Source organism: Armigeres subalbatus, chromosome 3, assembly GCF_024139115.2.
Source record: "Armigeres subalbatus isolate Guangzhou_Male chromosome 3, GZ_Asu_2, whole genome shotgun sequence".
Lineage (NCBI taxonomy): Eukaryota > Metazoa > Arthropoda > Insecta > Diptera > Culicidae > Armigeres > Armigeres subalbatus.
In genome coordinates this window covers 331,135,754-331,154,426 of record NC_085141.1, presented here as the reverse complement: position 1 = coordinate 331,154,426, position 18,673 = coordinate 331,135,754, and the positions used below count along the sequence as shown (strand labels likewise).

Sequence of the window (18,673 nt, the reverse complement as noted above, 5' to 3'; positions counted from 1 at the left end):
AGGAACTTCCGAAGGAGTTCCTGGAGGAAATTCGGAAGGAGTTCCTGGAGGAACTTCCGAAGGAGTTCCTGGAGGAACTTCCGAAGGAGTTCCTGGAGGAACTTCCGAAGGAGTTCCTGGAGGAACTTCCGAAGGAGTTCCTGGAGGAACTTCCGAAGGAGTTCCTGGAGGAACTTCCGAAGGAGTTCCTGGAGGAACTTCGAAGGAGTTCCTGGAGGAACTTCCGAAGGAGTTCCTGGAGGAACTTCCGAAGGAGTTCCTGGAGGAACTTCGAAGGAGTTCCTGGAGGAACTTCCGAAGGAGTTCCTGGAGGAACTTCCGAAGGAGTTCCTGGAGGAACTTCGAAGGAGTTCCTGGAGGAACTTCCGAAGGAGTTCCTGGAGGAACTTCGAAGGAGTTCCTGGAGGAACTTCCGAAGGAGTTCCTGGAGGAACTTCCGAAGGAGTTCCTGGAGGAACTTCCGAAGGAGTTCCTGGAGGAACTTCCGAAGGAGTTCCTGGAGGAACTTCCGAAGGAGTTCCTGGAGGAACTTCCGAAGGAGTTCCTGGAGGAACTTCCGAAGGAGTTCCTGAAGGATCTTCCGAAGGAGTTCCTGAAGGATCTTCCGAAGGAGTTCCTGAAGGATCTTCCGAATGAGTTCCTGGAGGAACTTCCGAAGGAGTTCCTGGAGGAACTTCCGAAGGAGTTCCTGGAGGAACTTCCGAAGGAGTTCCTGAAGGAACTTCCGAAGGAGTTCCTGGAGGAACTTCCGAAGGAGTTCCTGAAGGAACTTCCGAAGGAGTTCCTGAAGGAACTTGCGAAGGAGTTCCTGGAGGAACTTCCGAAGGAGTTCCTGGAGGAACTTCCGAAGGAGTTCCTGGAGGAACTTCCGAAGGAGTTCCTGGAGGAACTTCCGAAGGAGTTCCTGGAGGAACTTCCGAAGGAGTTCCTGGAGGAACTTCCGAAGGAGTTCCTGGAGGAACTTCCGAAGGAGTTCCTGGAGGAACTTCCGAAGGAGTTCCTGGAGGAACTTCCGAAGGAGTTCCTGGAGGAACTTCCGAAGGAGTTCCTGGAGGAACTTTCGAAGGAGTTCCTGGAGGAACTTCCGAAGGAGTTCCTGGAGGAACTTCCGAAGGAGTTCCTGGAGGAACTTCCGAAGGAGTTCCTGGAGGAACTTCCGAAGGAGTTCCTGGAGGAACTTCCGAAGGAGTTCCAGAAGGAACTTCCGAAGGAATTCCAGAAGGAACTTCCGAAGGAGTTCCTGGGCTCCGAAGGAGTACCTGGAGGAACTTTTGAAAGAGTTCCTACGTTACGGAGGAATTCCTGGAGGAACTTCCGGAGGAATTCCTGGAGGAACTTCCGGAGGAATTCCTGGAGGAACTTCCGGAGGAATTCCTGGAGGAACTTCCGGAGGAATTCCTGGAGGAACTTCCGGAGGAATTCCTGGAGGAACTTCCGGAGGAATTCCTGGAGGAACTTCCGGAGGAATTCCTGGAGGAACTTCGGAGGAATTCCTGGAGGAACTTCGGAGGAATTCCTGGAGGAACTTCCGGAGGAATTCCTGGAGGAACTTCCGGAGGAATTCCTGGAGGAACTTCCGGAGGAATTCCTGGAGGAACTTCCGGAGGAATTCCTGGAGGAACTTCCGGAGGAATTCCTGGAGGAACTTCCGGAGGAATTCCTGGAGGAACTTCCGGAGGAATTCCTGGAGGAACTTCCGGAGGAACTTCCGAGAAATTCCTGGAGGAACTTCCGGAGGAATTCCTGGAGGAACTTCCGGAGGAATTCCTGGAGGAACTTCCGGAGGAATTCCTGGAGGAACTTCCAGAGGAATTCCTGGAGGAACTTCCGGAGGAATTCCTGGAGGAACTTCCGGAGGAATTCCTGGAGGAACTTCCGGAGGAATTCCTGGAGGAACTTCCGGAGGAATTCCTGGAGGACTTCCGGAGGAATTCCTGGAGGAATTCCTGGAGGACTTCCGGAGGAATTCCTGGAGGAACTTTCGGTGGAATTCCTGGAGGAACTTCCGGAGGAATTCCTGGAGGAACTTCCGGAGGAATTCTTGGAGGAACTTCCGGAGGAATTCCTGGAGGAACTTCCGGAGGAATTCCTGGAGGAACTTCCGGAGGAATTCCTGGAGGAACTTCCGGAGGAATTCCTGGAGGAACTTCCGGAGGGATTCCGGGAGGAACTTCGGGAGGGGTGCCTGGAGGAACTTCCGGAGGAATTCCTGGAGGAACTTCCGGAGGAATTCCTGGAGGAACTTCCGGAGGAATTCCTGGAGGAACTTCCGGAGGAATTCCTGGAGGAACTTCCGGAGGAATTCCTGGAGGAACTTCCGGAGGAATTCCTGGAGGAACTTCCGGAGGAATTCCTGGAGGAACTTCCGGAGGAATTCCTGGAGGAACTTCGGAGGAATTCCTGGAGGAACTTCCGGAGGAATTCCTGGAGGAACTTCCGGAGGAATTCCTGGAGGAACTTCGGAGGAATTCCTGGAGGAACTTCCGGAGGAATTCCTGGAGGAACTTCCGGAGGAATTCCTGGAGGAACTTCCGGAGGAATTCCTGGAGGAACTTCCGGAGGAATTCCTGGAGGAACTTCGGAGGAATTCCTGGAGGAACTTCCGGAGGAATTCCTGGAGGAACTTCGGAGGAATTCCTGGAGGAACTTCCGGAGGAATTCCTGGAGGAACTTCCGGAGGAATTCCTGGAGGAACTTCGGAGGAATTCCTGGAGGAACTTCCGGAGGAATTCCTGGAGGAACTTCCGGAGGAATTCCTGGAGGAACTTCGGAGGAATTCCTGGAGGAACTTCCGGAGGAATTCCTGGAGGAACTTCCGGAGGAATTCCTGGAGGAACTTCCGGAGGAATTCCTGGAGGAACTTCCGGAGGAATTCCTGGAGGAACTTCCGGAGGAATTCCTGGAGGAACTTCCGGAGGAATTCCTGGAGGAACTTCGGAGGAATTCCTGGAGGAACTTCCGGAGGAATTCCTGGAGGAACTTCCGGAGGAATTCCTGGAGGAACTTCCGGAGGAATTCCTGGAGGAACTTCCGGAGGAATTCCTGGAGGAACTTCCGGAGGAATTCCTGGAGGAACTTCGGAGGAATTCCTGGAGGAACTTCCGGAGGAATTCCTGGAGGAACTTCCGGAGGAATTCCTGGAGGAACTTCCGGAGGAATTCCTGGAGGAACTTCCGGAGGAATTCCTGGAGGAACTTCCGGAGGAATTCCTGGAGGAACTTCGGAGGAATTCCTGGAGGAACTTCCGGAGGAATTCCTGGAGGAACTTCCGGAGGAATTCCTGGAGGAACTTCCGGAGGAATTCCTGGAGGAACTTCCGGAGGAATTCCTGGAGGAACTTCGGAGGAATTCCTGGAGGAACTTCCGGAGGAATTCCTGGAGGAACTTCCGGAGGAATTCCTGGAGGAACTTCCGGAGGAATTCCTGAAGGAACTTCGGAGTAATTCCTGGAGAAACTTCCAGAGGAATTCCTGGATGAACTTCCGGAGGAATTCCTGAAGGAACTTCGGAGGAATTCCTGGAGGAACTTCGGAGGAATTCCTGGAGGAACTTCCGGAGGAATTCCTGGAGGAACTTCCGGAGGAATTCCTGGAGGAACTTCCGGAGGAATTCCTGGAGGAACTTCCGGAGGAACTTCCGGAGGAATTCCTGGAGGAACTTCCGGAGGAATTCCTGGAGGAACTTCCGGAGGAATTCCTGGAGGAACTTCCGGAGGAATTCCTGGAGGAACTTCCGGAGGAATTCCTGGATGAACTTCCGGAGGAATTCCTGGAGGAACTTCCGGAGGAATTCCTGGAGTAACTTCTGGAGGAATTCCTGGAGGAATTCCTGGATGAACTTCCGGAGGAATTCCTGGAGGAACTTCCGGAGGAATTCCTGGAGGAACTTCCGGAGGAATTCCTGGAGGAACTTCCGGAGGAATTCCTGGAGGAATTCCTGGAGGAACTTCCGAAGAAGTTCCTGGAGGAACTACCGAAGAAGTTCCTGGAGGAACTTCCGAAGAAGTTCCTGGAGGAACTTCCGAAGAAGTTCCTGGAGGAACTTCCGAAGGAGTTCCTGGAGGAACTTTCGAAGGAGTTCCTGGAGGAACTTCCGAAGGAGTTCCTGGAGGAATTTCCGAAGGAGTTCCTGGAGGAACTTCCGAAGGAGTTCCTGGAGGAACTTCCGAAGGAGTTCCTGGAGGAACTTCCGAAGGAGTTCCTGGAGGAACTTCCGAAGGAGTTCCTGGAGGAACTTCCGAAGGAGTTCCTGGAGGAACTTCCGAAGGAGTTCCTGGAGGAACTTCCGAAGGAGTTCCTGGAGGAACTTCCGAAGGAGTTCCTGGAGGAACTTCCGAAGGAGTTCCTGGAGGAACTTCCGAAGGAGTTCCTGGAGGAACTTCCGAAGGAGTTCCTGGAAGAACTTCCGAAGGAGTTCCTGGAGGAACTTCCGAAGGAGTTCCTGGAGGAACTTCTGGAGGAACTTACGGAGGAAGAGGTCCTCTAGAATTTCCTTGGAGGAACGCCAGTAAGAATTCTGGAGGATTTTCCGAAGGAGTTCCGGAGGAATTCCTGGAAGAACTTTCGGAGGAATTCCTGGAGGAACTTCCAGAGAAATTCCTGGAGGAACTTCTGGAGGATTTTTTTCAAATTCTTTATTTAGGTGTTTTTTTCTGGAGGAAATCCTGGAGGAACTTCCGGAGGAATTCCTGGAGGAACTTCCGGAGGAATTCTTGGAGGAACTTCCGATGGAATTCCTGGAGTAACTTCCGAAGGAATTCCTGGAGTAACTTCCGGAGGAATTCCTGGAGGATCTTCGGGAGAAACTTCTGGAGGAATTCCTGGAGGAAGTTCCGGAGGAATTCCTTGAGGAACTATCGGAGGAATTCCTGCATGAACTTCCGGAAGAATTCCTGGAGGAACTTCCGGAGGATTATTTTTTAATTCTCTATTTAGGTGTTTTTTTTCTGGTGGAAATCCTGGAGGATCTTCCGGAGGAACTTCCGATGGAATTCCTGGAGTAAAATCCGAAGGAATTCCTGGAGTAACTTCCGGAGGAATTCCTGGAGGATCTTCGGGAGGAACTTCTGGAGGAATTCCTAGAGGAACTTCTGGAGGAAGTTCCGGAGGAATTCCTTGAGGAACTTCCGGAGGAATTCCTGTAGGAACTCCCGGTGGAATTCTTGGAGGAACATCCGGGAGAATTTCTGTAGGAATTCCTGGAGGAACTTCCGGAGGAGCTTCCGGAAAAATTCCTTGAGGAACTTCCGTAGGAATTCCTGGAGGAACTTCCGTAGGAATTCCTGGAGGAACTTCCGTAGGAATTCCTGGAGGAACTTCCGGAGGAACTTCCGATGGAATTCCTGGAGTAAAATCCGAAGGAATTCCTGGAGTTACTTCCGGAGGAATTCCTGGAGGATCTTCGGGAGGAACTTCTGGAGGAACTTCCGGAGGAGCTTCCGGAAAAATTCCTTGAGGAACTTCCGTAGGAATTCCTGGAGGAAGAGGTTCTCTAGAATTTCCTTGGAGGAACGCCAGTAAGACTTCTGGAGGATTTCCAAAAGTAATTCATGAAGGAATTCGTTGCGATATCTCTGGAAGAATTATTTGCGGGATTCCTGGAGGTAATCCTGTAGGCACTCCTTGATAAATTTTTGGGTAACCCTAAGAAGAATTCTAAGAATTAATCCCTGAAAAATGCCAGTAGAAATTTCTGGATTTCTTGGAGAAATTCCTGGATGATCTTCTAAAAAAATCCTGGAGAATTTCCTGGAAAACCGTCTGGAGGAACTGTTGGAGGAATCCCTAGAGGAACTCCTGATGAAATTTGTTGAGGAACGCCTGGAGGAATTCCTGGATAATCTCTTGGAAGAATTCTTTTGGGAACTCTTGAAGAAATTGCTGGAGAAACGCCAGCATTTTTTGGAGTAACTAGTAGTGAAATTCCTAGAGGAGTTCCATAGGAACATAATCCGGATTTTTTAGAACTCCCACAAGGTTTTCCCAGAATTTCATAACTCCCAAAACGATTCCTTTGAATTGGTGGAGGAATTTTCAATATCTTCTGCTTTCGGGGATTTCTATCAGTAACTTTCTGTAAAAGTTTAGTTCGGACGTGTGATTAAAATCCATTCCTATATTATACATTCAAGATTTTTATTTTATGATTTAAAAACTGTTTTATAAACACACAGCATCGGCATTGCTTTCTGTGCCACCAAAGCATCAAATAATCCCATATATAGCACCGGGTTGGCTGTTGTCCACGTCTTTCAGCTTTACCCAAGTGTGGTCAAATGGTAAATAAAATGTGGCAAAATGTTTTATAGCGATTCTTGCCCCAGTTTTTGCACGGCTGGCCCTACCGCCGCGAAATGTGTCGCCATTCCTGCTGCTGTAGAGATTCGAACTTCTCCCAGAAACCACCCTGACCACAGTGGGTGCAATTTTCCCGCTGCAATTGCTCGATTCGGGCGTGATGCATGTCACGTTGAACGGTTGCCGCTAGCCGCAGGTACATCATAGTATCACACGTCTCCATCATCGGGTTCTGCTTGTAGTACTCGATCAGATCAGGTGTCTTTGTCATCTGTCCGCATCGAAAGTACAATATCGTCCTCAGAGCTACGCGCACGAGAAAGGAGCCATTCTTGCCCCGTTCCATGATCAGTCGTCCTGCTTTCTTGGCGGACAGGTTTTCGTGGAACCACTCTTCATTCGTTGAAGCTGGATTATTTGTCTCTTTTAACTGGCCTCCGTTTTCCACATAATACTGTACCAACTCCGACATAGTGGAGAATTGTTCTGGATCTTGAAGTGGGTTACCTCTTTGCATCGACAGACGGACAATGTGGACGTGGAGGCACCCGGATTCGTTGACGATAACTGCGGCGAAATCGATCTACGGAATCCAAGCTCCGGTAACAGCCTTTTCACCTCGAAACCCGGTACCACCTTCGGAAATCATCTCCTCGGTCCAGGAAAGCAACAATGTCGGCGATTTTTTTTGTAAAAATTCCGTAAATAATTTATATTCACGGACATTTGGAAGTACCCATTATATGTGTCTAAGGTACCCATTTTTTGAATCGGTATGAAGATGTCAAAAAATGGGCTTTTTGATGACAACATAAAATGGGTAAATTAACCACAATTTATACATTTGCCTCGACTAACTTTAATGCGTAAACATTACCCGTGGAATATTTTTTCAACACCGCCATCATTTTTACAAAGGAAGTTTGTTTTTGGAAAGATGTCATCAAAAGTCAGGAGTGTGCTTTGTTCGAAGTTGCACCGATCCGGAAATGTTTCCGGGCGGAAAGCTAAACATCCGTTGATGTTCAGTGGTAGGATTTTGCTGAGCCGTGAGTGAGGTAAGTTTTTCCATTCGCAATCCAACAACAAATGTATCTATATAGGATTTCTTTGGTTCTTCACAGTGATCTGATTTCGTATTCAAACAACTATCCCCTGCAGAGAACTATGGCCTTGCAGCTACCCGACGAATCAAATTCATCTTCTGCCTACCTCCCGAGAGGAATTATGTGAATGTGGAAGTTGAGATCATTTCCGAGAACCATTAGGTTCTGCAGCATGACGTCACGAATGAATTCGGTCCTCGTCAAATGAACTTTTTTGACAGTTCAGTAGTACTTTCCACTGACTCCGACAAGGATCGACTTCGTGATTGGTTGGCTGCCCCTGAGTCCAACAAGAAGTACTACTAATCTGTCACCAGATTGAGGTTACGTACAGACGCTGCAGAACCTAATAACGATGATGACGGGTGAATTGGCTATAAAACAAGCACCAAAATGTATTTAAAATGTAAAGGAAAACGATGATGAATTACAATAAAGTTGTTGCTGATGTTTTTCAATTACGATCGTGCTCATATTATACTGTCTGTGCTTATTTGGATACACGAATCATTTATGTAACATAACCTCAAATCCAGAAAAACAAAAAAATGGGGGTTATTTACTCATTTTGTCAATAAAATTCAGGAGCAAAAAATACCCATTATTTGAAGTTTAGAGGGAATACTCATTAATGAGTAAATCGCGTTTACTCATTTAATGAGTTATGCCGCTTTTCTTCAAAATGGGTACGAAAATACCCATTAATGGGTACTTGAGAGCTTCCGTGTTGAACATTAAAAAAAATTACATTGATAGCGCGACGGAATTAAACTCAAATTGAAAAACAAAAACTGACATTTGCTCCACATACAGATGTGTTAGTGAGAGCAAGTTAAGATTTGGCTGCGTACATACAGAAAATCTCGGATTATCTTAATACTCCGAATTCGGGGTATTAAGTGAAAATCGGAGATTAAATATGAGGATAATACGGCTTGAAGCTTACCAAAATCGAGGATAATACGAGATTGGCGTATTATCCTCGTTGGAGCTTACCGCCATTAGAGAAGTGCATTATTTTCTTAATAACTCCTGGCAGTCATCTTTGAGTTTATTCACAATTCTTTCTCAGCTATGACCGCGTGTTTCCGGAAATGATCCGGAAAAATTTGAACGTCAGTAAATATAGTCGTTTTGAAAAGCTCGTCCTAAACCAGCACTAAATCATTCTGATAGGAACATAGAAGCACAGAGAACAGACGTTGAAGCTGAACTCGCTATGTTGTGATAACTTTTTACTGTTCATTTTGAATAACTTTGGAATGTCGACGTTATCCCGTGCATAATCAGCGCTAGCGTCATCAAAAAATGCCACTGTGCGCTAGTGTCGTTATGCATGCAAGAGCATACCAGCGCCATCGTGTTGTCAAAATGAGATTGTGAGTTGCAATGTCGACGTCGGTGGCGTTGAGGTTCGATGTGTTTGTTTACACATGTTTTGCAAGAAATTTTGTTTGAGCCTCCATGTCTGTTCTCTGTGATAGAAGTTATTTCACAGCTCTTACTTATCTATCGCTGCAGATGATCAAGAGACCTATTTTTTTACCTTTCTCGTACAACAAAGTTATACCGAAAGGTTATCATTTCACTCCATTTTTGTGTGTGCACAAAAGCTAAGAGAAACATTAGCCAACTTTTCATATAATCATCTTTAACCGATTTTCTCGCAATAAGTTGCATTCGACAAAGAGTAAAGACTTGTTGATCACTATTAAATTTTATAACGATTGACAATCGCGTTTAAAAATGTTAAAGAAAATTGTGTATCGAACCATACAAGGTCGGTGTCTTGGATAAATGCGAGAAAAGCAGTTTCACTATAAGGTGCATTATTTATTTTCTTGGTACTGTTACCCTACAGTAAGTTCTCCTTTCCTCCAGAAAAACGATGTGAATCATGATACTAACGATGTTTTATGATACTAATTACAAAATCTCGCAACTCTATCTCGACATCTCTTTTTACTCGATAATCAATAACGAGTAAGAGTTCAAATTGCCTCCAATTTGAAAAAAAAAAAAACAAGCGTTCCCCAATTAATACCAAATTAATAAGATACTATAGTATACTATACTATACTATACTATAGAATCTGCTTCTCGAAATGTGACAAGTGGATTGGTTCTACACTCATTAGTTTTTCGATAATATCTCTGTCCTATCCAGTGGCGTAGCCAGAAAATTGGTCGGGGGGGGGGTGTGAATTTTGTCTCTGGGGGGGGGGAGGGTATGTCCAAAACCACCCCCGTGGCTACGCCACTGGTCCTATCCTATCTTATTATCTTACAAAAGCGAAATGCTTATATCAAATTTTCCAACAGCGGTTATAGTCGCTAACATGTCTGTGGGTAGTTTAGATTTGACGTTTGTGAATGTCAACTGCAACTACTATGTCGGGAAATGTATTCACTTAGGGGAAATGACGGCTTTGGAAGGTTTTGTACTCGAGACGAGCCAGCCTTGGGCTGAAAGTCTCGATAATAAAGACAAAAAAAAGGTTTTGTTCTATTATTGTCAGGGGGGTTTTCTATAACCAATTATGCTCAAATTTGGCCAAAACATTCATTGCATATCAAAGAATATTGTGGCCGAATTTCATAAAATTTGATCAACAAAAAACCCGCTGACAATAATAGAACAAAAGCTGCCAAAGCCGTCATTCCCCCTATCATAAGACGAATTTGTACTATTCCTTTTACTTCCACTACTTTATTGTTCCTTTGACAGATGCGTAATTCGAGCTCAACAGTAGGCCGTCTTCAGTGTCTCGTATTTGACTTGACGAGTCTGAAGACGGTACTGAAGACGGCCTTACTGTTAAGGTCGAAATACGTATCTGTCAAAGTTACAACAAAGTAGTGGAATTAAATGGAATAGTACAAACTCGTCTTATGACAAGTGACCTTCTTATCTACTACACTGGTCCAAATGCTCGGAACAGTGGGTGCTATTGACCTCCACACAGGTCAAACTTTATAGTGCTCACAGGCAAGTTGGCGGCCATTACCGCTCGCGATAAACTGGATACTCTAGCACCATCAAATGGACTTATTCTAACAAAAGTAAATAGTTTTTCAACTGATCAATATTGATTTCCAATCTTTAAACAGTTTTGTAGACGACATATTGGTTGATCATGTTATTTATTACAAAAAAATCTGATTGCCGGGGAGTTATGAATTGTCTCCCAAATTCAAGCCTGCACGGTGGGCCTGGCCGTTTTGATACTTGTGTCACAGACAAACAGACGTAACAGCTTGAACATTTTTCTGAAAAATTCATCGTTCAACTCCTCTACCACCATCTTGCGAGCATGTTACACGAAACAATGTTTCGTATGACATTGTCACCAGAAGGCGCTGAAGTGAAATGTCAAATCGAAAGGACTACGACGCTAGCGCCTCTAGTTGTGAAACGCGCAATCAATCAAATTCAAATTGATCGTTGAAGTCATGGTCGATGGTAATTTCTCTAGTGTTACGTCTGTTTGTCTGTGCTTGTGTCATACTTATGATATGCTGCAAATATTGATGCAGACAAGAAAATGCTCGGAAATACAACCGATATTTCCAGGATGCTTTTCGATACTGGCTGTGCATGTGCTAAAACAAGACAAGACATATTGGTTTCCATTCCTCGAGCAACTCTGTAGAAAACTTCCTTAACCTCCCAGATCTGGAGATCTAACCAAACTAGTAGTCTTAAATAAACTAGCGTCACCCAGCGGATGAAATCAAAACTAACCAATTTCTCAACACATTAGTTTCCAATTCGCGAATACGAAGGTAATGCCTTTACTCACTCTTATTGCAAAAACTCCTTGCTATCTGTCAGACTGTGCGTGAAACATGGCCGCCAATCACATGGTTGAAAGATCTCCATCCTGAACGATGTCCAGCTATTGCTTTACCCCGTTGCCAGGGTAGATTTCGGTTGACTTCTTTTATTTCTTTATTAAGGCTTCGCCGCCATGAGCCTCTGGGTCTGCCTCTGCTGCGATATCCCACTGAGTTCCAGTCTAATGCTTGTTTACAGATTTCGTTTCCGCCCCTACGTGCTTGGAAAATATCGATGCCCTGGACATGGTCCTAAGCAGCTCCGACGATAGCTTTTCTGATTTATTTCTTTTTGGGTCATCACAGAATTCTTACGAATGACACCCGTCCAAGCACCCGTCGATCAGCTTACAGATTTGGTGACGCTTATTTTCGGTTCAGGAGCTTCTTCGGTTTTTTAACTTGTAATAAATATCAAAAAATGAGTAGCTTTTTACTGGGATTATTATAGGCGTAAGGTATTCTGTTTAAAATTGTGTAGAAACTTTTTTCCAGGAAAGTATTTCCAGTATTTTTAAATACTTGTTCTAAGAATTCCTCCATAAGATTCCTATAAACTTTAATGGGACTTTTAAAAACTGTAACTTCAATCAAAAGTATGCATAATGTCTGTAAACTGGATGATATCCCAAAGTGGAGGGTCGTGACCCTCCGGATTATGTAATTCTTATGGATGAAGGTCGTGAACCACCAATTTTGAGAACCTATGTTCTAGACCAAATGTCTGTATGAATGCAGACATGTCTGTAGGTCTGGCATTCTTGCATAAATAAACCAATTCAACACTGTGAGAAACAACAAATCATTTTTGTTAGAGCAATGACCCAAGCAAGTATCGCAAAAAATGTGTGTTCAGGTGATGTAAAAATGTGATTTTAAAGGACAAAATAAAATACTTTCAGTGCGGAACCCAGTCTACACTTGTTAAGCCAGTATTCTAAACTTGACTATCATATTTGAATAATACTGTAGTAATGTACTAAAAACAATCAAAAAGGAGTATAAATTAGAGAATCACGATTTTTACAGTTCTACAAGGAAATTATTTCGGCTGATTTAAAAATAAACCTAATTTCACCACCCCATAAATTATATTTAAAAAAATTGGTGAAATTTGCTAAATAAATAATATCTAATCACTCCTCATATTCCAATGAATGACAATCACAAAAGGTAATTCACTTCAGGTCTCGTCCGATTAATCGATGATTCGATTTGTAAGTCACGTATTTAAGTGGTGGAATTCAATGGGATTGTATAAACTCGTCTTATGACAGGTGAGTCACGTATATGTTGAACACGTGGTCAGGCAGTTTTTTTTCCATAACGAAAAAATTGAACGGCGTTCAAACTTACACCAAAAAGAAAACATAGAGATTTCCAAACAAGTCGTCATTACCAAAATGTTCTCTTCTTCTACGTATAGGGTAAACAACATTTTTGCCTGAATGTTGCAGCCAACACTATCACAACACGACAATTTCACTACTCTGTTTCAACAATGCACTGTTGTGTTAAAAAAAAAACAAACGAACATCTTTGCAAATCACTCATCAACAACTCAACAAATAATTACGCGATATTGAGCACTGAAAAACTTATGAAATCATGAAAGTACTAGAATTACACTAACTGAAAAAAAATCACTGCACTTTAAATGTGATATGAAAGGCCTCCTAATTTTCATTATTTTGCCTAATTTAGTTACTCAATACCTGCGTCTTGAATTAATATCAATTATATCGTCATTTGAGCTCTTTGATTTTTTTACATTTAACTAATCAACAACAATAAAATACTCACACTTAACTCATTTCACAGTATTCGGTAAATTTTACCGAAATCTCAACAGCAGATCTGTTCGGTAATTATTTTACAGATTTTTTGTAACTTTTTCCATTGTTCAACTGTCAAAATCACCGAAAATCAGTAAAATTATTTACCGAACAGTTCTGCTGTTGAGATCTCGGTAAAATTTTACCGAATTCGGCGATTTATTTTAAGTGTGATACTTTACTTTTTTCTAATTTCATTATGAACTGATCGGAGTCAAGAAGGGAAAGTGTCTGTCGTTCGCGCCTATTGTTTTTATCTCCAACAGTTTGTAAACCAGTTGACCAGCCCTTCTTCAAACAAACCATCATGTATTGCAAGTATAGCAAATTCCATAATTTAATTTGTTGGCTCATTCTGTTGGAAGAAGATTCCAATTTTCCAGTGAGATTCGTGTAAGTATCTCTGTTGACAAGTCAACTACTCTCATTTTCTGCCCTTCATACAGCAGTATGTTGAATTCAAAATGTCAAAATGATATTGGAATTTGATCTTACTGTAAAGTGGAACCACATTCAGAATAAGACTTCTGCTAGCATGGCGGCTAACTACATACGTACTTTTTCATACTTCATTACAACAAAAACAACAGTTTTAATAGTTTTACCAGGTTTAACATAAAGAAATTATAGGGTAAAACGTCCTATCGTTGTGGTATGTCCTAATGTTGCGGTAGTGTTAAAATAGTCCATTCTGGATATAATAGCATTAAAAACAATTGTGGATACGCTAAAACTCATCGAATTAACGACTAGAACAGCTTTTGTTTGACAAAATTCCGTTCAAAATTATGAAAAGTCAACATTTTTCATTAAAAAATTGAATCCTTCGAGCCTATTATTGCGGTAGTGCTAAGGTCCTATTGTTGTGGTATCGATTTCCATAAGAATTACATGCAATACCGCAACAATAGGACTGACCTTGAAAAAATGTCGCAACGATAGGCAACTGCGTCCTATTATTGCGGTAGTTTGTTTTTGTTGTGATAAAACAAAACAACATAAGTTTAGCCCAATTGACGTAATATTTACGAAACTATAGTTAACGAGCAACCTATTTGACTACTGCGATGTAGAAAAAGACCAACGGGTAATTTTTAAAGATTTTTTTTTTCAATTTTGTTTTGACACGGTGCTTAACTCCTCCATAATAGGTCGTTTTACCCTAAACAAAGACAAAAAAACTTTTCCAAAAACAAACTATTTGAACTTGAAGTTCACTGCTAGTCAAACAAGAGATCTGTCAGTCCAAAAAATCACGCGTGACATTATGAATATATGAATTATTCTTGAAACTTTTTTCAAATGGGCGTAATTGTGTCTGGTCTTGATTTGTGGAATGCCGATTGTGGTCTTTATTCTAACTATTTTGCTCAACTGATGTAAACAACAGAAAAAATAGATTGCGATCTATTTGATAGTAGCCAAAGTTGAACATTATATGCTTAATAGAGAGTGTATGAGTCGTTTCTAAGTCGGGTCAAATGCAGTTATGCCTATTTGAATAATGTTTCTAGTATTGTTTGAATATGTTCTTACCTATTATCAGATTCTATTCAAATACGATATTCACTCAAAAAAAAGTGTATCATCAATTTATCATTTATTAACAGCGGTGTAAAAAGAGCCCCGCACATAGGATACGTTTGCGTTGCGTTTGACAGTTTTCCCAAGGGAAATGTGCCAAACGCAACGCAAACGTATGCTATGTGCGGGGCTCTTAACTTATCAGAGCTGCCTGTCGAAGTGTTTGTTTTTGTTTCTTATCTTTGTTTATAGATAGTATCTTTGGTTGAACCGTCCGCACAAAGTACAGCAATTAAAAATTAAAATAATTTTGATATCACATATTTTAAATAAAAAAAAGCAAAGAAACTGTTTGTCCTTAATGTTGCACCGCACCAGATACAAATAATAAACTTGATGCACCATAATAGAATAGTCCATAAGTATCGAACCTTATGAAATAATTTTTCGGCACTCCCAAGAGAAAGATATATTATATAAACTATCGAAAGAATTGTAAAAAAATATGTTTTCATTATTTTATCATTTGGTCGGGGTTCTGCCAAACGGCACCAAGTAGCTTTTTGACTGACTTGTAATATTTTGTTCGTAAAATGTAAACGTAAATCTTTTCATATAAATTCTCATATACATTAATTGTAGGATATATCTTCTGCTCTGGGGTTAAAAGATATCCGATACGATTTGTGATCGTATAAATTTGTTAAACAAAAGATTGCCGTAGAAAAATTGGATTTTTTTTGTTGGCGCTTGGTGCGAATTGTCAGAACCCCGGCCATTTATATTTTGAAATTCTTATCCTGGAGAAATAACGCCAGACGTGGTTAATACCCGCCTAAGAACCTAATTCAAGGAAAGACCACGCACTGATTCGTGTAGTAAGTACTTGTAAATATAGTTAATTAGCGATAAATAATAAATCAGAATAACAACGCCAATCCAAACGGCGAGTATGAAATAAGTGCGCGATATTAGCAATGCCAAACAATTCAACTAGCTGTTACTAAATGTGCAGGATTATCGTCTTCGACACAAATCGTATAATCATAAGTTCCTACACTCTAAAAAAAATGTTACGTGTGAGAATTGATTGTGCAAGACGCATTTGTGGCAACAGTGCATGCACTGAAGCAAAATGAATGCATTGAAAACAATATCGATCAATGTCAAACAAACTTCGTAACACATTTACAATTTTCAAATTAAAAGGAGCACAAATTTAAAAAAAAACAACAGAGCTCTTTCATGACAATCTGCATGTACAAACAATTTAGTTCTTCTATCGAATAACATTTGTCCAGCCTAATAATTCGAAAAAAAATTGCCGGGTCAACGCATTTACGCTTGAAAATAAACCCCTTGGGATAAAACTCCACAGAAAAAAAATGTAAGCATTTTTGCCTTCTATGTGTAATCATTCGTATTCGACACAATTATGTAATAAAGAAATGCAAAACCAAACCGAATACCAAAACTCCATTGCTGGATTTTTTTTCCCGTTCGTGGAATAAAAAAGTGACAAAGTTGAGCTATCATATTAAACAGCGTGTGCGAGGACACACAAAAACCAATGATTGGATACCACTAAACAATTAAAATAAAAGTTTATTATTGCATTATTATACCAAAACGCAAAGATAAAGATTGATCTTATACATCATTATTCATATATCACATTATTTATAACATTTATTATTATAATACATATAAGATGAATGTAAAATAAATGCCTCAATCAGTATGAACAAAAATTCGAAAATTCAAGTATTGGTAGTACGTATTACTGTCTATAATATTCCGAAACGCCTCGTATGTGACGTGAGTGTAAGAACAAATAAGATTGCAAAAAGAAGCAGATTCTCACCTGATACTTTAGGCGCGACAGCTTCACCTCGATGAGCCTACGCCGAATGTAATAGGTATATTTCTCCAGTGGACTCGATCCTGAGCCAATTGCTTCCAGTCGCCCTGAACGTTTAGCATACTCAGGTCCTCGTCAACTCCAAAACCCATCGTGTACGTGGCTACCACGAAGTCTGTGGCCTCTTTCGGGCCTCTTATTATCTTTGCTTGACGCTCTTCCGGCATACGAACAATATATCCTTTCCAATAATATCCTATAGCAGATATGAACAAAAAAAATCTTTCGTTTTCCCTGTATTCAAAAAAGGTAAAAGGAACGATGTTACAGACTACCGTGGTATAGCAGCCTTGTGTGCCACATCAAAACTATTCGAGCTTATTGTTCTGGACTTTATCAAGCACAATTGCATTGACTATGTTTCACGGGACCAGCATGGATTCGTAGCGAAACGATCGACTTCGACGAACCTTGTTGCATACACATCGCTTATCATCAAATCCATGGAAGCACACAAACAGGTGGATGCAATATACACAGATTTCTCAGCTGCGTTTGACACAATCAACCAAAAAATTATGATTGCTAAGTTGGAACGTCTTGGAATTTCTGGATCACTCTTGGACTGGCTTAATTCCTACATGAACGGTCGCTCTATGTCGGTTAAAATAGGAGAAGCTACCTCTGTACCATTTCTCGTTGCTTCTGGTGTTCCACAAGGTAGTCATATTGGACCTTTCCTATTTTTACTATTTTTACTATTTTTACCATTTTTACCAACGTTAACCTTCAACTCAAATGCCAAAAATCTTCATACGCTGATGATTTTAAACTTTTCTACGAAGTAAGCAGTCTCCAGGATGCTGCTACTCTGCAAAATGAGATCGACAACTTTAAAAACTGGTGCACCATCAATCAAAACCATCATATGTGTTTGAACCCTTCTAAATGCTCGGTTATATCGTTCACAAGAAAGCACTCTACTGTTCGTTTTGATTACTCGATAGAGGGTAAATCTATAAATAGGGTTTCGTCCATCAAAGACCTAGGCGTGATTTTGGATACGAAATTGAACTTTAAAGAACACATTGGTTACATTACTTCTAAAGCGTCTAAGACTTTAGGGTTCATTTTTCGCACGACTAAATACTTCAAAGATATTCACTGTCTGAAAACTTTGTTCTGTTCATTAGTTCGTTCCACACTCGAATATTCAGTTGTCATATGGGCCCCTTATTACGCAAATGGAATTCAACAAATTGAATCCATACAGCGTAAATTTGTTCGTTATGCTCTCCGTCATCTCCCCTGGAACGACCCAATCAACCTTCCCAGATATCAAGATAGATGCAAGTTGATTGATCTCCAGCTTCTAGAAGACCGCCGGAATATCATCAAGGCCTGCTTTGTTGCAGATGTGTTGCAGTCCCATGTAGATTGTCCCAGTGTTTTACACTCTTTCAATATTGGCATACAACGACGCCCTCTCCGTTCGTATCAGTTCCTCCATATTCCTACTTCTCGTACTAACTACAGTTACAACGAACTTGTCGCAAATATGTTTCGTTTATTCAATCGCTGTTATCATGGCTTTGACTTCAACTTGTCTCGTTCTCTTGTGAACAGGGCTGCCATATATACAGATTTATCTGTATTTTACAGATTTTTAAACGTCAATACAGACATGATACAGATTACAGATTTTATACAGATTTTTCAAATAGAGTACAGATTCGTACAGATTTTTTGTTATTTTAAATGTTATCGTCCATATAAAAATCACATACAAGATCTAATTAAATATTTTAAAATTTTAAAACTGTGGAGCTTATTGTGAGAATAGGCAAGCAGGGTTTGCTGGAAAACTATCATATTTACTCTCTGCGATGGGATTGCTTTGATTAATATTTTGGTGGCTCTCCGTTGTGCTTCATATAAAGTCTACTTCGATGCTTTCAAATCTATTGGATATTGCCTTTGCATAATATAAACCCAGTACCATTTCACTGTCACACATAAGCCATACTTGAGAATAATAATTTAATAATAATATTAATAAATTGAATTGTGACTGCTTTCTGCGTACTTGAAAAACTCAGTTGAGTTTCACATAAAGTACTGTTATTTCTAAAGAACACCAAACATGTTTTAAGGAAGTTTCGAATATTTAAGCTTTTAAGCTAGTTAAATGTTTCTTTAGAATATTCTGCCACC

At 41.5% G+C, this 18,673-nt stretch overlaps 1 long non-coding RNA gene across 1 annotated transcript; it reads left to right on the top strand.

Annotated features, from left to right (window-relative positions):
• The first annotated feature begins 11,200 nt into the window (after nucleotides 1-11,200).
• On the top strand, nucleotides 11,201-16,362 carry LOC134221240 (uncharacterized). Its single transcript, XR_009982281.1, has 2 exons — nucleotides 11,201-12,456; nucleotides 12,517-16,362. It is a non-coding gene; the product is annotated as an uncharacterized LOC134221240 (long non-coding RNA).
• The last annotated feature ends 2,311 nt before the right edge of the window (nucleotides 16,363-18,673 follow it).